The sequence below is a fragment of the Macaca nemestrina genome, chromosome 3, assembly GCF_043159975.1.
Source record: "Macaca nemestrina isolate mMacNem1 chromosome 3, mMacNem.hap1, whole genome shotgun sequence".
In the NCBI taxonomy this organism is placed as follows: Eukaryota; Metazoa; Chordata; class Mammalia; order Primates; family Cercopithecidae; genus Macaca; species Macaca nemestrina.
The window spans coordinates 85571063-85588433 of NC_092127.1; the positions used below are offsets into that span (position 1 = coordinate 85571063).

A 17371-nucleotide genomic window follows, 5' to 3' on the forward strand; every position below is an offset into this window, starting at 1 on the left:
AGGCTGAGTTTAAACATTTTTCTTTTATGAGAATTTTAATGACTCAATTAGAATTAGCCACTCCCTTTTCATAAATATATTGACATAGTATTGCGAACTGAATTGTGTTCCCCTGAAATTCACATGTTGAAGCCCTAACTCCCAGTATATTAGGAAGCGGGGTCTTTAGGAGGTAATTAGGTATAGATGAGGTCATAAGGGTAGGGCCTGAATAATGGGATTAGTGTTCTTATAAGATGAGGAGGAGACATCAGAGCTTACTCTCTCTGTCACGTGAGAATACAGTATAAGAAGGTAGCCAACTTCAAGCTGGGAAGAGGGCCCTCAATAAAAACCTGACCATGCTGGGACCCTGATATTAGATTTCCAGCCTCTAGAACTGAGTGAAATTTTTGTTGCTGTTGTTGTTCTTTAAGCTATCTAGTCAATGATATTTTGTTATAAAGCCCAAGCTGGAGATAAGTAGATAGATACATAGCTAGGTAGTTAAATAATACAGATAGCTACATAGATACTTAGATATAGAGATATAGAAAGAGATATATTAATAGATATGCTTATAGTATTCCCAGTGCCCAGGATACTCTAGAACATAGTTGTGAGGTGGTAAATACTGGTAGGTAGGTAGGTAGGTAGGTAGGTAGGTAGGTAGGTAGGTAGGGGAGAAGGGGGAAGAGGGGAAGGGGAGAGGGAGGGGGGAGGGGGGAGCGAGGGAAGGAAGGAAGGAAGGAAGGAAGGGAAGTAAGAAGGGAGAAAATGAAGGAGGGAGTAGGTAAAGGGAGGAAAAAACAATTTATCTAAGGCTTAATAGCTATGTTATCTTGAAAGCTATAATGAAAAACATATTCATTTGACAGCATTATGTACAAAGATGCTTCTAATGATTTTGCTCTGTATATGTCAGTTCCTCAGAAAAGACTTACACATCTTAGAATGTGACAATTCTCTGATTTATAGCTTCTATAACAATAAAAACAGTATTATTATCCTTAGTATGTATCAGGTACTATATTATGTATTTTATAATGTGCCTCTTTAATCTTCAAAAAAAGCATGCTATTAGGTACTATTAGGTAGTAGTAGGTACTATTAGTACTACCACATTGATTAAAAATTTAAAACTGAAGTTTTCCCATAGCAAGTGATAAAAGAGATACAAAATCAGATGTTTTGCTTCCCAGCTTTATGCTCCTAAAATTTTGCTCTAAGTTCACCCACTTGATCACTTTGATTTCCAATCTTTCCTTGACTTTCCAGCTGAAAATGGTCCACTGCATTTCTATTTTCTGGGTACCAAACTACTGTTCCTTCTGCCCTCCTCTGCCAACAAGTCACAATTACAACTATACTTCAAGCTGTGCTTTGGGAATTTGAAACATTTCTTTACTTTGAGCACACTCTTCAAAACATGTCATGTTTTGCACATCTAGCTAATACATATTTCCACAAAAGTCTAGACCAGAGAAGTCACATTCTGTCAAGCATCTCAATAGACTAAGGAATTAGGGCATGTGTTCATTTGAAGGAAGAACATAACATTCCATACATTAGTAATGTGTAGATATTATGTATACAATGGGAATCGACAGATAGGAGAGAGAAATAAAGAATTTGTTGAAAGGATATCACGAATTTCTTCACTGATTCATTTATTCAACAAGCTTTTTCTGTATATTTGATAGCCAGTGCTAGGTGTTATGGATTATTAATGGGAAGATCAGAAAAAAGTATAAGGAAACCACAAGAGGCTAAGAAATCCAACCTATTCCTCCAGTCTTTCAGATGTCCCTGTATTTCATGCAGGTAGTACATGCTTAAGGCTACTGATGAATAGTTTGCTTCACAATATTATGTAGCAATAAAAACTACTTTTAAACTAAGTGAATCTCTATTCTGAATGACCTAGTGTGTTTTATTGCTCATGTCAGAGTCTAGCTTTCTAAAATTCTTATATGTTTGGTTGAAAGCATTTTCAGTATTCCAGGATATTAAGAAGAGTGTATGCCATTTATACTATTTTAACACTTTAAATGGGAATATGGACTAATAATGACTTAATATCTCTTCAATATGATGGTATAATACAGTGGCCAACGTGTCACAATAATTCACAAAATCATTGCAAATCAAAAACTCAGATTCAGAAACGGTTAAAACAATCACTGTAAACAATGAATCAGAACATAGCAATGAATGCAGTAACTCTACTTTATATTAAAATATTATCAACTTCATTCTGAACAATGAGAAATATTATAGACTTGAAACAAAAAGAATAAAAAATATAAAGAGAGTTTACAGGCAAGTTACAAAAATAATTATAGGTTTAGAAATTCTCTATCTTGGGAAAGATTCTGTGAGCTGAAATTTTTCAATTGAAGAACCAAAGGTTGAAAAAATATTTATCTTTTTTCAAGTATGCAGTATTTAAAACAAAGGATGCAGCAACTATTTTCTAATTCCTAAATGACAGATTCAGCAGATATATAAATACATCCACAGCATTGGCCTCATTCTCCTTTTTATCAGCATAGAATTTTGTCCAAATCCAGTTTCTTTCTACTATATGATACATTCATAGACCAACTTCATGAGCTCAGCAGTGGAGGAAAAACAATGTTGAATATGACAGATGACTGCAAGGAAGCCACTTTGATGGGAGCAGCAGGGTTGAAGGCAGGATGGCAGAGTGATGCTAGGTCATGGAGAACTTATCACATCCAGGAAGCCCAAACTTGAGCAGCAAATGTAGTTTAGTAAATAAGTGAATTCGCAAGGGTAAAGAGGACAGTGCACTCAACCAGAAAGATGGTTGTAGCTGTCCCACTTTGCCGTAATTGCAAAGTAGCAGTCCCAACAGCTGATGCTGGACTTCCAACAGAGTTAATTTAAAATACAAAGTACTTTTTAAATTTTAAATCTTTGTCAACATTTAGAAATTAGAAATAAAGATGCTAAAATTTCTGCCTTCTTTCAAGATTCTGACTACTTGATAATATTGTCTATCGATTTCTTGCCATTCTGAAAAGACAACCAGCATCCATCTTTTACAAATTGGGGATAAACTAAATCTAACGGCTCTATTCTGACAGGTGGCTCTCTAATCTCTCCTGCCTGGCACCTGAGGGCGTTTGAGTTTGTAATCTATATTTAGAATCTATTAGATTTGCCTTACATTTTAGAAGGAACAGCTTTGACACTGATATTTTTAAATCATTTAATTGTTTCAGCAAGGGAGAGTTATTTGCATTTGCTTATTATGATGATCAAAAGATAATACGATAGGATTTTGAATGACTGCTATTTTCATTTCTTCAATTAGAAAAAATAAAGCATTTAAAAAACTCAGAATAATGGTCACCTGTGGAGAAAGAGGAAAGGGAAAGTGATGAAAGATAAGTTTTAAGTTATATGTTATGATATTTATTACATTAAGTCAAGCATATGTGAGAGAATTTTATATCAATTTAATTTGCTGATTTGGTACGCAAGAGACATTTTATTATTTTTTACTTTAAAAAAATTTCAAAACGTGATAAATGGATATACAGATAGAGATAGGTAGGTATATAAAATTCTGAAAATATATTTCTAAACTCCCTTAATATATTATCTCTCAGTGGAAAAATGCTCAGCTGGAATTAGTGAAATCATTGTGTGTTTTATCAACAATTACATGTTCAAATACTTAGAAATGCTTTCAATTGATTTTTTTATTTTAAAGTGATTTTATTTGTATTTTATTTTTAACTGACAAAATAATTATATATACATATATTTATGGGGTACAATGTGATGTTTTGATACAGGCACACATTGGGGAATGATTAAATCATGGTAATTAACATATCCCACATTCATCACATACTTACTTTTTATGGTGAGAACATTTAAAATTTACTCTTTTAATAATATGAAATACATAATACATTATTATTAACTATGTAGTGACCATGCTGTGCAGATTACTATTGCATGCTGTGCAGTGGATCATCTAATATAACCCAGCAATCCTACTTCTTGGTGTACATCTAAAGGAATTGAAATCAGTATGTTGAAGAGATATCTGCACTCCCATGGTCATTGTAGCATTATTTATGAAGGTCAAGATACGGAATAAACCTAAGTGTCAATGGATGAATGGAAAAAGAAAACGTGATTTTATATATATATATATAAAACCATATGATGATATGATGTCACTTAAATGTGGAATCTTAGTCAAACTCATAGAAGTAGAGAGTGGAATGGTGATTACTAGGGTCTGGGGAGGCAGGTGGGAAGAACAGGGAAAATGGAAATCATGATCAAAGAGCACAAAGTTTTAGTTTCACTTGATTTTTTACAATCTACAAAAGAAGTATCATTTTATATTTGTAGCAAGTTCGCAAATACATTTGGTTGTTTTTGTTCTTTGTTTTTTTGAGACAGGGTCTCACTCTGTCATCCATGCTGGAGTGCAGCAGGGTGATGATGGCTCACTGCAGCCTCAGTCTCTCAGGCTCTGATCTCCCTCTCTGGCTCAAGCAATCCTCCCACCTCAGCCTCCTAGGTAGCTGGGACTATAGACACATGCCACCGTGCCGACTAATTTTTTTATCTTTTGTAGAGAAGGGGGTCACACTATGTTGCCCAGGCTAGTCTTGATCTCCTGGGCTCAAGCCATCCTCCTACCTCAGCCTCACAAAGTGCTGGGATTACAGGCCTGAGCCACTGCGACTGGTCAAAAACATCTTATTTTTTTTTTAATGTCCTTTCTCATACATAGCCGTGAATTTTATTTTCTGGAATTCAAATATTTACAAAAACTATAGCTTCTTATATTTAGGAATTCATTCAAATACCACACTATTTTCTTTTTTAAAAATTTAAAATCTTCAGTAGCAGCAAACCCTCCCATGCTTCTCTTAAGTTTGTCATCAAGGCCATGTTCCCTGACTTTTGATGGTCTAATATTATGTCCATCACGTATACTTTATTTCAATCAGTGGTTTAGTGATTAAAACATTTCTAAATAACCGAAGTCCAATTTAAAGCTTACTTCAAATATTATTGGACTTAACTTTTCTTAATTTTAACTCTTATTCCAGATATTAAGGATAATTTTAAATAACTTACCCTAGATATATATATCAAGAGAGAGATGTTTAATCTAAAACTCTGAGCTCAGAGAACAACTAATTTCAGGTTTGGAATTCATCCTGATCAAATATATCTTGAGGTCAATTTGCAATTCCAGACTAAGAGAAAAGGAACACAAAATAAAAACCATGAAGTATCATTTAAGCTATGAGGACCCCAGAAGAAAGTGAACACTCTCCAATATATTTCATATTTTTAAAGATATATATATATATCTTTAAAAATCAGCTTTTACCAAGTATATAATGGGAAAAGGTACTGGACTTGAGTCCGAAGAGGTAGACTTTAACCCTACCTCTCTCACTGACTATAGGACCATCGTTATTGGATAGTTGCTGGATCACAGTCACTGAGTCACTTTACATCTGTTTCCTCATTGAGTAAATGAAGTTCCTAACATCTACCTACATGTTTGGCATGTGCTAGGCATTTACCAAATGTTTAGGGAATCTAAATCTATTCAAAAGGAAGCTACTTGTGAGACTCAAGGAAAACCATGTGAAGCCCAAGTCTGTAACAAATGTTCTCCAGTAAATAATTCACAAACCATGAGAAAAGATTATTAAAGACTTACGATAAATTTTCCCAATATCCAGAGTCAGTCTCTTCATTTGAATTAATAAGTAGCATCAAGTTAATAGGAAAAGTTGTTTGGTTTTTAATTAAAATTCAACACCAATAAGCAAAACAATCTGTGGAGATAAAAAATTATAGCACATTTAAATTTTCTTATTCCTTGTTATGGTGAAAAGCATACCCCCTCCAAAAATAATTATCACACAGATCTATTTTAGAAAAGATACTGAGAAGCAATATGAAAAAATTTAAAGCATAATGTTTCAAGTCAGAGTTATGCAGGAAACCTGAACAATTTTGCAAAATATTTTACAAGGAGATCTAGGGCAATATCAAGAATAGGAGAGACATACAAGTAAGTAGGGAGGAAAAAAGGAGAGAGGGTGAAGTTCAGGAAAATAATAGACCAAACATCTAAAACCCCAAGAGCTGTAATATGGTAAACAAAGACAAGTATGCTGATGCTATAAGATGGCATCTTTCTAAAATATTGAAATGTAACTTAGGATATAATTAATTCATTCACACATTCATTCATTCAACAAATAGTTCTTGATTACTTAATATAGTTCAGGCACTATTCTAGACACTTGGCACACAGGGATATGGGAAGTGTCTTGGGCAGTGAGTATTAAAATTGGCATCAGGCCTAGGGAGAGAGGCTGGGAAATCAAGAACTTATGAACTTGAAGCTAAAGGTAGCAGCATCTTCAAAGCCAAATTACTAAGAGCTCTAGTATCCTCTGTATTCCTCAGTATGGTTGTGTTCTGGGATATTCCAAGTGACATTTACCTATATTTGAACATATTTTAAAGTAGAAACAGACCTCCTTGTAGTTAGTAAAGTGATAGAATTAGGGAGTAATCAATGAGAAATCCCAAGAGAAGGTAAGTCATAGATTCAGGTTCTATGCTTCATGATCCAGCTATCAGGACCCCACACCCCCACTTCTATACCCCATCAAGCACATTCTTCTTCCCAGTTCATTTCCCTCAGATATGCTCTCCTTTGATCATACAACGAATTGATTTATACAACTGTTTATTTTGTAGAAAATTCATTATTTTCTGTTTTTCAGGCTTAATTTTTCACTAGTTAACTCTTTAATATTTTTCCTTGAATATAAAACCAATCAAATTGCTTTAACTTTTACAGCCCTCTGAGGGGAACCACAGAGTTTTGAGAGCCCACAATTCGTCACCTACAATAAGCTTATCTATGTGTCACTGACTCATGTATTTCCCAGAATTTCATGAAGCCTTCTTGCAGCAATCAACAAATAACTAATTCATATTAGTTCTATCTCCTACTTTTGGAAGTATCCTACATTTGTTTCTATCTCCTTCTGATTATTTCTGTTTTCCTACTAGTTTTTTTCTCCATCTGTTCTAAGAATATCTTTCCTGTGACCATTTTTTAAAGAATTATAAAAAGGAGGGTGCTGAAAATGAAATCTTGGCATTAGATTTCATTCTCAGCACACTTCTTTTTGTAATCTGAACTTCCACACACTCTCATAGTATGATAGCCTCAACAAACCTCTACTTGATGACTTCCCATTTTTGAGAAAATATACAAGATGAGTCTAGAGCATCCTGGGGTACCAGAAAGTAAAGGAGGGGACATGTGAAAAAGACAAAGAAGCTATACTGCAAGAACATCCAGTGGCTAAAGCTAAAGCAATTATAGCAGTAAAATAATGTAAAATAAAATATTATATTGCAAAGTATAAAATATTTTATCCATGTGTCCATGCTCATACATATAAATGAGTAAATAAATAAGGAAAATATAATTCAATTGGTATATTTGGAGCAAAAACAGATCCCTGGGTGTCCCCTAATGATTGGAATTGGATCAGTGGTATGAAAGTCTATTACCAACAACTGGGCAAACTAATGGATTCTAAAACTTTCAAGGATGGTCTCTGACATCACCCTGGGTCCATTTTCCCTACCTATTTGTCCTCTAGGATAAAGAGATCGGTACGTAATTTAACTTAAGAAGAAGAAAGCCCAGCCCTGATTCAAGAATTAAAATGCAAACTATGCTAGAATCTGGATTTCTTCTCTCTCCTCTGGCTTCTTCATGTTGTTTTACAAGAGACCTGAAAAATAGGGAGAATCCTACCTGCCATCGTTGAGATATTCTCATCTCATTCTCAATGATAGATGAAATACTGCTAAAGCCAGAGAACTCCTCAACCAAGAGGCTCGTGAAATTGGACACTGGTCGTTTGGAATAGAGCTGCATTAGAGATAATACTGGACTCCTAAGGAGCAATGTGTGCTCTTTCAGGGTAAGGACTTTGGACTTTGAACATCCTTGCAAGCCTCTCTGAGATTCTTTAAATATTACTAAGAGTATCTGGGAAGTAGACAAAGAGAATTAACTTCCTTGTTTATAAATATGTGAAAAAAGAGGACTTCTCCTTTGGTGAGCTGCCTTGAGTATGCCTAATACTTCACTTGACAATTTCTGAATTAGAAGCCTCTATTCCTAAGTGCTTAGTAATTAGATACAAAACTGATGAAGGAATTAGTATGTAAAAAAAAAAATTGCATATGCTACTATTTACTGTCAAAATGGTTATTACATTCATTTCCCCAGACTATTACAAACACTGAAGAGAATTTTCAGCCCAAAATATGTATTGTTTAAAATCTGAGCTCAGCTTTACAATTGAATTCTAAAGCTAAACTTATGAAGCTTGAACCCACCAACTATAAGAAATTTTGGTTGACTCTCCACAGAAGCAGCTGACAAAATGGTCTCAGTGATAAACCCACTCTGCTTTAAAACTGGCTGACTTGGCTGATAAAATGGGATCTTCAAAAGGTATCTGGGTCAGAAGTCACATATCGTTTAATTATGACGTATGACTTTACACCTTGTGTCTGGTAGCAGCAAATCAACATGATTTGCTGCCATAAACAATGCAATGGCAATAAAACCTCAAATTACCTGGATGATTTACTAGTTAGACTAAAAGCTTTTAACAGTCATGGCCTTATGTGCTAACCACTCTACACATCAGCTCCTAATTGTAAACAAGAAAATTGTGTCTGTGAGTTAAGAAAAGCCACTGTAATTAAGCAATTCTTCTGTAGAGGAAAAATTAAAAGATACATTCTAGGATGACTTCTGTACTTTACCTGATCACAAGAATCACCTAGGACTCTTATTTAAAATAGAGATTCCCTTAGAAAATCTCCTGACAGGCTGCTTGGGTTGGGACCAGGATTCTATATTTTTAGCAAGTGTCCCGGGTGATTTTATTATGAAAAAAGTTTGAAAAATACTTCTCGAGTATACTATCTATTTTTCTATTAATTTCTTAAATTGCTAATTTTTAATTTCTCTACCTCTTCATGTTTCTCACACTACCCTGGTTCACTAGGCTGAACACCTAGGACCTCCACTGTAGTTTATGCCTGAAGCTCCTGGCATTTTGAAAGACCAAAATAACCTCCAAACTAATAATCCTCTCTCTAGGCTCTCTTGCAGATGCCAGACTAATCTTCCAAAAATACTTCTATAATTATGTTAATCCCTTGATAAAGAAAATATTTAAGAATACAGCCAGTAAGAGTGCAGGCTTTGGGGTAGATTTCCTGAGTTTGAATCTTAGTTTCACCATTGACTTGCTAGTGCTACAAGGATAGCAAGATATTTAACCTCTCAGAGTTCTACTCCTACTCTCTTCACTTGTAAAACGCAAAGAGCAGTGGTGCACAACCCTTAAAACTGCACTGCTGATTACATGAAATAATCTATGAGTGTTGCCCCAGGTTCTGACACAGACTAAGTAGTCAATAAATATAAGCTATTATTATTATGTAGGGATACAATAGGTTGCTCTTTTTCTTATTCCTTATGTGTGATTCCCTAGTCAGTCAGAGGCACCTGCTTTGCCTTCGTGAAATCAGAATTATAAAGCAGGAATAAAAATTAAAAGAAACTGCTAGTGATCAATTATTGTTCTCGTTGCTGTTTATTTGACTTAAAATAAACTCTCGCATGTGCGTGGTGGCTCATGCCTGTAATCCCAGCACTTTGGGACGCTGAGGCGGGCGATCAAGAGGTCAGGCGATCAAGACCATCCTGGCTAACATGGTGAAACCCGGTCTCTACTAAAAATACAAAAACTTAGCCCGGCATGGTGGTGGGCGCCTGTAGTCCCAGCTACTCGGGAGGCTGAGGCAGGAGAATGCCATGAACCCGGGAGGCAGAGCTTGCAGTGAGCCGAGATCACGCCACTGCACTCCAGCCTGGGCAACAGAGCCAGACTCCATCTCAAAAAACCAAAACAAAACAAAACAAAACAAGACAGACTCTTGACCAGGTGCAGTGGCTCACGTCTGTAATCCCAGCACTTTGAGAGGCCGAGGCAGGAGGATCACTTGTGCCCAGGAGTTTTAGGCCAGCCCTGGCAACACAGTTAGACTCTATCTCTACAAAAATAAAAAATAAAATTATAATTATAAAATAGATTCTTGAACCCACGTAAAAAACAAAAATAATGTTCTCAATGTGCAGGAACCAAGATTATTGAGGAAAGAAAAGACTCCTGAGAATCAGAAAGGAAGATCTTGAAAGAATGAGAGCACAGAGTTCAATGTCATAAAAATAGATTTTAAAAAGACTGGAGGGAAACCCCGACTCTCCTACTCAGGCAAGGATATATGAGAATCAACTGGACTTAGGGGAAAGGAGAATTCAGTGGAATAGGAATTTGTAGGGTATCTGTGGAGCTTGAATGAGATGGCAAAGACAAGACATGGGGACTCCAGGGAGGGCAGTGGAGTCACAGCTATAGCCTGCCAAGCATTATCAGACCAGCAATAGGGTTAGGCAGGAGGGAGCCAGGCAAGCCAACTGTCCAGTCATCCCTATGATAAGGAGCCCTGCTAGCTGTGCCTTTGTAGCTGCCTGGTGGGGGCCTTCTATCAGCAGCAGTCGGCCTGTCTCCCACAGAACTGTTGGTCGAAATATCCTCCCACAGCTAGGAATTTGCGGGGCTTCATCCAAACTCTCCCGTGTAGACTAACATTTTTCAACAGTCTATAACATTCATAAGCTTTCCAAAACAAAGGGTTGAGTCCTTGGAGAAGGGGTAGAATAGAAAAGAAATACTAAACAATTATGCTTGAGCTAACAATAGTAAAACCTACACTAACTACATTTTATTATTACGACAATTGTTATTGCCTCTTATGCCCTGTCTAGCCCAAGGCCTCCATAATCAGGACTCTAGGGTCAACTATTTTATATTACTTCCCTCTCCTCTCTCAGCGTAAGTCATCCAACCAAATCCAATCATTCTTGTAATGTCTGTACACCAGACTAATGCCAATTGATGGCTCTCATTTTAATTACACGATTTCTGCTATTGCTTCTTTGTCTATTCAAAACCTACTCATTTTCAATGTCCAGCTTAAATCCAATTTTCTCCACAAATTTTCTAGAACCAGTCCAATCAACTCACCCATCTCAAAGTCACTATTATTCTTATTTAAGTCCTTAAGTATATATTGCCTTATATCAGTCCCTCTTTGTATCTTTGTATTTTGTGCATTTTTCTCACCTCTTCAAATAGAGATTCATAGTTGTTAAAGACTTATTTTTCCTGTGTATGCCACACAATGCAATTCCAAATTTTGAGTCATATTGTAGGTGCCAAATAAATATCTGATCACTGAGAAGATGTTCTAAACATTGTAGGTCCATAAACCATGTGAAATATTTATTTACCTATATACTAGCTATACATTTCAAAACTGATGTACAAAATTATATCAACATACTTTTGATGAGAACTAGAAGGTACAAATGCTAAATTTTATGAAGGAAAGAATCTGTAAATCCAATATATTTGTGTTTCATATCAAAATGTGTTACATATGTTTTTTCACTTTCTTTCCATAGGCAAAAATCAGCAGAGGTGTTTAAAAAGAAGTTAAAAGCATTTTCTGACCTACAAAACTCCCTACTAGCCTTTCTGTTATTCTAACCCATCCTTTATTCTATTATTGGTACAACAGAGTCTTTAACATACTAAACTTTTCACAAAATATTAAGAAAATTAACATAAAAATACTAATAAGATTTAGTAATATATGCTACCAATGTGTCTTCCAGGATTAATATCTGATTCCATTTACATATTAGACATACCTTTGTGGGTAAGTCAACGACCAGGGAAACAAAGGAAACCTTAATCCAGTTCTTCTTTCAGAGGTTTTATTTTTATTTTCCTACTTCTAAACAAAGATAAACTTTTCTAGAGTTCCTCTGCAAACTCCATCTCATTTTCCCTTCTTCATATCCCCAAATATGAAGAGGAAAATGAATGTGGTAGTGGTAATTGTAGTTGCTCTGTGTTGCGGATTTGATTCCAGGGTGCCCATTCTCACCTGTCCTGGTTGTCCAAGTTTACCTAATTCTAATGGTAAGATTGTTGCCACTGGTCAGGAGTATGGAATATTTTAGTAATGTCAATCTCTTTAAATTTACCCAAATCAAGTCAACTGCATATAGTTTTATCAAAGAAAATCAGGCAAACTTATGTAATCTGTTTATATGTGTTGTAATGTCAGAATACCTTATAAGAGGGTAGACTTTCAATGATAGAGAACTTTGTTTCAACTGTACTTTGATCATAGTCGTGTCAAAACACAAACACACACACTGTGGCAGCCATGGAGATGTGCTACACATATCTGTCTTCAAGAAAAAAACTTGTTTTTCAGCTTCAAGAAATGCAGTTACATACAGCTCCCAGATGTTACTGCCTTCAGTGTCTACCTCAGCTTTCCAGCAGAGGCCACGCTCTTCCCCCACATCCCCCAGCCAGTGATTGAGTGTGCTGCAGGTACCAGGACCTACTCATTTCTGCCCAATGTCAGACTCCCAGAAGGCCTCTTTGATCTAGAGCCCCCTGTTGGTTTGTCGGATACTGACTCGCATCTGCATCACAGCCTGAGGCTCTTCCTGCCCTATCTCGCTCCCCTTCCTCTGGTTTCCTTTGCAGGTATAAGATTGACTTCCTCCTCCCTTTGTCTTTCATGGGCATTACCTCCAATAATCTTCTTGGACTGCTAATTGTCTCTCAGCATCTTCTCCTTCAAAGGATCCCAACTGATGCACACACCAGTATTTAACATTTTACCTTATAGTACTTGAGTTAAAAATGTGTGTATAATATTTTTACACACACATATTTACACATAGTCTCATGTACAGCGTGAAGCAAAATGAGTACTTTTTGGTTTTTAGGGCTATCTAACTCATCTCAACCTTTATGTAAGTTACTCCTAAATTTATGACGCTTTTATTAGGAAAGAAATTATGTCACCTCAACAGAAACTAGATCATAGTGTTCAGATCTGGATAAAGGCAACACAATAAGCAAACACCTTGCATTATACAGAAGAAGGTCTGCAGAGTGTTATTTCTTGTAATCACTAGCTATTTTTTAGGTTTTTGTTGTTGTGTTTTTGTTTTTACTTTTGTAGGTAAATATGATGCAGTAGATTTTCATTAGGTTCATAATAAAAATATATATATTTATTCCCACAGGTCCCTACTGAGAAAATTATTCTTTTTGCTCTGAGCTATAGCCATTGTTATTATGAGAAAACTGAAATATACAATATTAAGACAGTTCTGTTCTTCATAAATAGCAATTATTAGAAATGACACAGGAGAATTATGCACTGAACAGAGATCTTGATTAGAAACAGCTATTTTAAATAGAGTGATCAAACTAGATATTTTAAATAGGATGATCAGGGTAGGTGATCAGGAGAAACGTAGTCAAATGAATGTTGTCCTTCAAAGCAGTCATTTTGGGAAAGTATAAGTCATTCTGATGAAGTAATTTTTGATGAGATAGTTTTGTATGTCACTTTGGGAATTAGTTTACAAAATGTTCAAGATGACAAGTAACATTACTATATATTTACACATTTTTAAAAAAATCCTCAATTATCTGCTATTCTCAAATATCTGTTATCATAACCCTTTTTTTTGGAGTAGTTCCCAAGTAGTTTCAAAAATGAAATACCCCTTCAAAGAGTGAAGATATGCCACATTGGAAGACATGTTTAAAATACACAGTTTCCAAAACAAATCTTAGAAGAGGAATTTCAGAAGTTTCAAACAATGGTAAAATCACTTAAATGAGTTAATACTTCCCAATTATCAAGTTTGAAGGGACAACCTGTATGGTTTTTTCCTCTGCTAACATTTAATCTTCTTACCTCTTAGTGATGAACCATTTATTTTCAGACTCCACTCCAAATATTTAGAGCACAATTTTTCCAAAATACTGTTATTCAGAAGATGTCTAAGCCCTTGAATTTACAAACAACAGTCTATGAATCTGTGCCAAATTTGGTCCTTTCTTAGAAGTAACATTATTTTAAGATTCCCTCTATCATTGGGCTAACACAGGATTAGATTGTCAAATCAGACTAACATGAATCAGAGACTTTAACTAGTATCACAATCTACTAAGTAATTTCAAATAAAAGGATCAGACAACAGAGAAAGGACTGGGATGTCAAGAATGGCTCCTGAAGCCCTTCTTTGTTGGGTCTGGAATGCCCTTCGTGTTAAGAAGGGATGAGGTCTCTAAGGGAGGCTCAGAGGATTTCATAGCTTAAGAGACATTCTCCAAGCCTGAAGCTCGTCTTCCTAGTTTTGTTTGCCATAGGTAATGCTTAGCCTGACATAATACTGAGGGCATTTTAGAGATAAGGCTTTTCCTTCTACCAAATATCAATCTTTTTTCCCTAGAGTCTAGTCCGTGAAAAGAAGCTCCCTTAACTCCTTCTTCCTGATTACTTAGCATAATGTTAAGAGAGGGAAGAAAAAAAAGAAAACTCTTGAAATACAGTCTTCCCATGGTGTTACCAGATCTTGAGGTATGTGATGGAAAAAAAAAAAAAAAAAAAAAAAAAAAAAAAAACAACAGTTGATACACATCAATTAACCAAAGATGGTAGGGAGAAACTCTGTGATTACCAGTGGTCTGGTAAATAAAAATCACTGTCTGAGTACATAAGCCAATAATGTGTTAATAATCTATGACAGACTGTGGTTCATCAATAAAAATGTCAGCATAATATGTCTGGATGTCAACATGTGTCACTAAAAAACTTTTATAGCAACGTCTACTCTTATAGCTATACTGGATATTAATAAGAAATAGGAAGTTATTTATCTCATTGAAATCTTGCGAAATTTCTTGCAATGACTTTTAAGTTCCTATAAGGTCTGTTCAGACAACACCCAAAATTGTTCTTTCTCTGACTTTATTTCACTTATTCTATTCTGGCCACATGTACCTCAAAAGCATCTTGCGCTGCCTGTTTCCCTCTGCATAAACTGCTCTTCCTCTGAACATGTGCACAGACACTCCCTCGGGCATTTTTCAGATGGAATTTTCTCGATGGACCTACTTTATCATATTTCTTAAAATAGTAACCCATTCCTATTCTCAATTTCACTTAACTTTGCTTTACTTTTTTGTGCATTGTACTTAATACCTTCTATTATATCTTAAAATTAACTCACTCATTTTATTTTTGCCTCCATCAATAGAATATACATCAATATATATATATCAGACACTTGAGACAGTTCCTGGCAATAATAGGCACTCAATAAATACTTCTTCAATGAATATGTCTGAAGACAACAATAATACAATAAACACAGAGATGAAAAAAAGGAAGCACTGAAGAATTTTGAATCTAGTTGAGCAAATATAAGAACATGAAATGTTCAGTAATTAACTAAATTTAAACAGTAGTTTAAAATCATATAGAAGAGGGTCTAGATGTCAAGGGTTCAATGCATTGATCTCAATCTATTTGTGATAAAATAAGGCAGCTTAGAATGAAAAGTAATACGTAAGCCATGTGAGTGTTTTGGCTTGGTTCTAAATCCAAGCTCTACCACTTCTTATGTAGATGAATTGATCAAGCCCTTTGGTTTATCTTATCCTTGGCTAATTTATCTATAAAATAGGACAATAATGCCTGTTTTACAGGTTTCTTGGGGCTGCTCAGATTAGATAGTTCATATAAAGTATTGATCCTATCAAATGATTTAATAAAATGGTGACATTGTTAAGATTTTTGGAAAGAAATACAGAGCGAAAAGATCTCACTATCTAATGCCGCAACATTTTATAGACTTATTTATGAAGAGTTGTAACTCCTTTACTTTGTTCATAAATAATCTCTCCACAAAACAGAAACTCAACTACATTTGTAGTTTAAATTTAGTCCCATACCATAACTTAAAAGGTCATGCAATTTCTACTAATATTTTTATTAATAAAAATATTTAATATTCCATATAGCCACCCTCTCTTCTGTTTCTAACAGGCAAAAATGTATGACTTACATATCCTTGGGTCACAAACAAGCAAGGATATCCCTTATTTCATGCAGACACAGTTTCTTGGGGCAATGTCCTGGTCACTGCAGCTCTAATGGCCTTTGATAACCCAAGCTCCCCTTGGAATCCCCATGGTTGGCTCTTGGCTTGTGTCCTCATCATTGACCACTGACCCTTGAGTGTTTACCATCTACTCCATCCAGCCTCCTAGCCTGGAATTTTCCACCTGCCTCTGCTATGGGGTCACCTAAACTCACCAGAAGCTTCCTGATACAAAGCCAGCTGACACAACATACGGAGAGTTAACTGGGTACTCACTCTATCAGACTGTACACCACTGTCCTCTAAAGTGAGTTTGTTATACCTTCTTGGTACAAAGTAAGTTAACCATATACACTATACCAGTTTGTCTAAAAAATGCTGGGTTTTATGATCTGGCCCAGTATTTCTTTTACTCTCAAAAATGCTGCATTCTGGATAGCACATTGGATTGTCACCCAATAAATGGGTGAGCAGTAAAAAGGTCCTTCTCTTGCTATCCCACTTACTTATCTAAAATACCTGTGCCCAGCACCAATCCTTGAAAGACAAAAGCACAGAGAAAGAAATTAAGATGCAAAAGCTGGGCTGCTTAACTTGCCTCCCTGAGGTCCTCCTCTTCTCTCCTCCCTCTTCCAGACTCCAATCTCCAGCTGAGCTTTTATGATAAACAGAAGTATTTCTTCCACATTTCAGAAGACATCTATGAGCTAAGTCCTTCAGGCTGGATTGCTGGTATAATAATGAAGTAGGTAAACAAATGTTGCTGAATTCCTTCTGTAAATAATAGCCTAGCAAAGTCTGTACTATTGCATAATCTTGTTTTTGCATGTGAAAAGCTAACATTTGGCTGTATGCCTTGCTTTGCCAGGGCTTACTCTGCCTACTGGGTCATATTCCAGGGGCTAAGACTATAATACCTGTGTTACCCACCTTAAAGAGTTCCCTTTTATTAATTTCCTCTTAATGACTTTTTCTATCTTAGATCAATCCAACTGAGATCTCTTTCAAAGAGATTAACTTCAATTACTTAAATCCCAAAGATAAGAAAGAGTGCTCCCTACATTATAAAGTGAATATGTATTAATGGAAAGATGAAACCAGAACTCAACAGGAGTAAAATTATAAAGAAAACAACAGTTTGTCTCCAGATTGCTTCCACCTTTCTGGTCAGCATCTTCCTCCCCACTGAGGCATGCT

General features: G+C 35.7%; 1 long non-coding RNA gene across 1 annotated transcript; it reads right to left on the reverse strand.

Annotated features, from left to right (window-relative positions):
- Positions 1-723: 723 nt before the first annotated feature.
- LOC105486323 (uncharacterized) lies at positions 724-16895 on the reverse strand. Its single transcript, XR_011621131.1, has 4 exons — positions 16773-16895; positions 5717-5834; positions 5119-5240; positions 724-3361 (listed from the first exon to the last, which is right to left on the reverse strand). It is a non-coding gene; the product is annotated as an uncharacterized lncRNA (long non-coding RNA).
- Between the last annotated feature and the right edge of the window lie 476 nt (positions 16896-17371).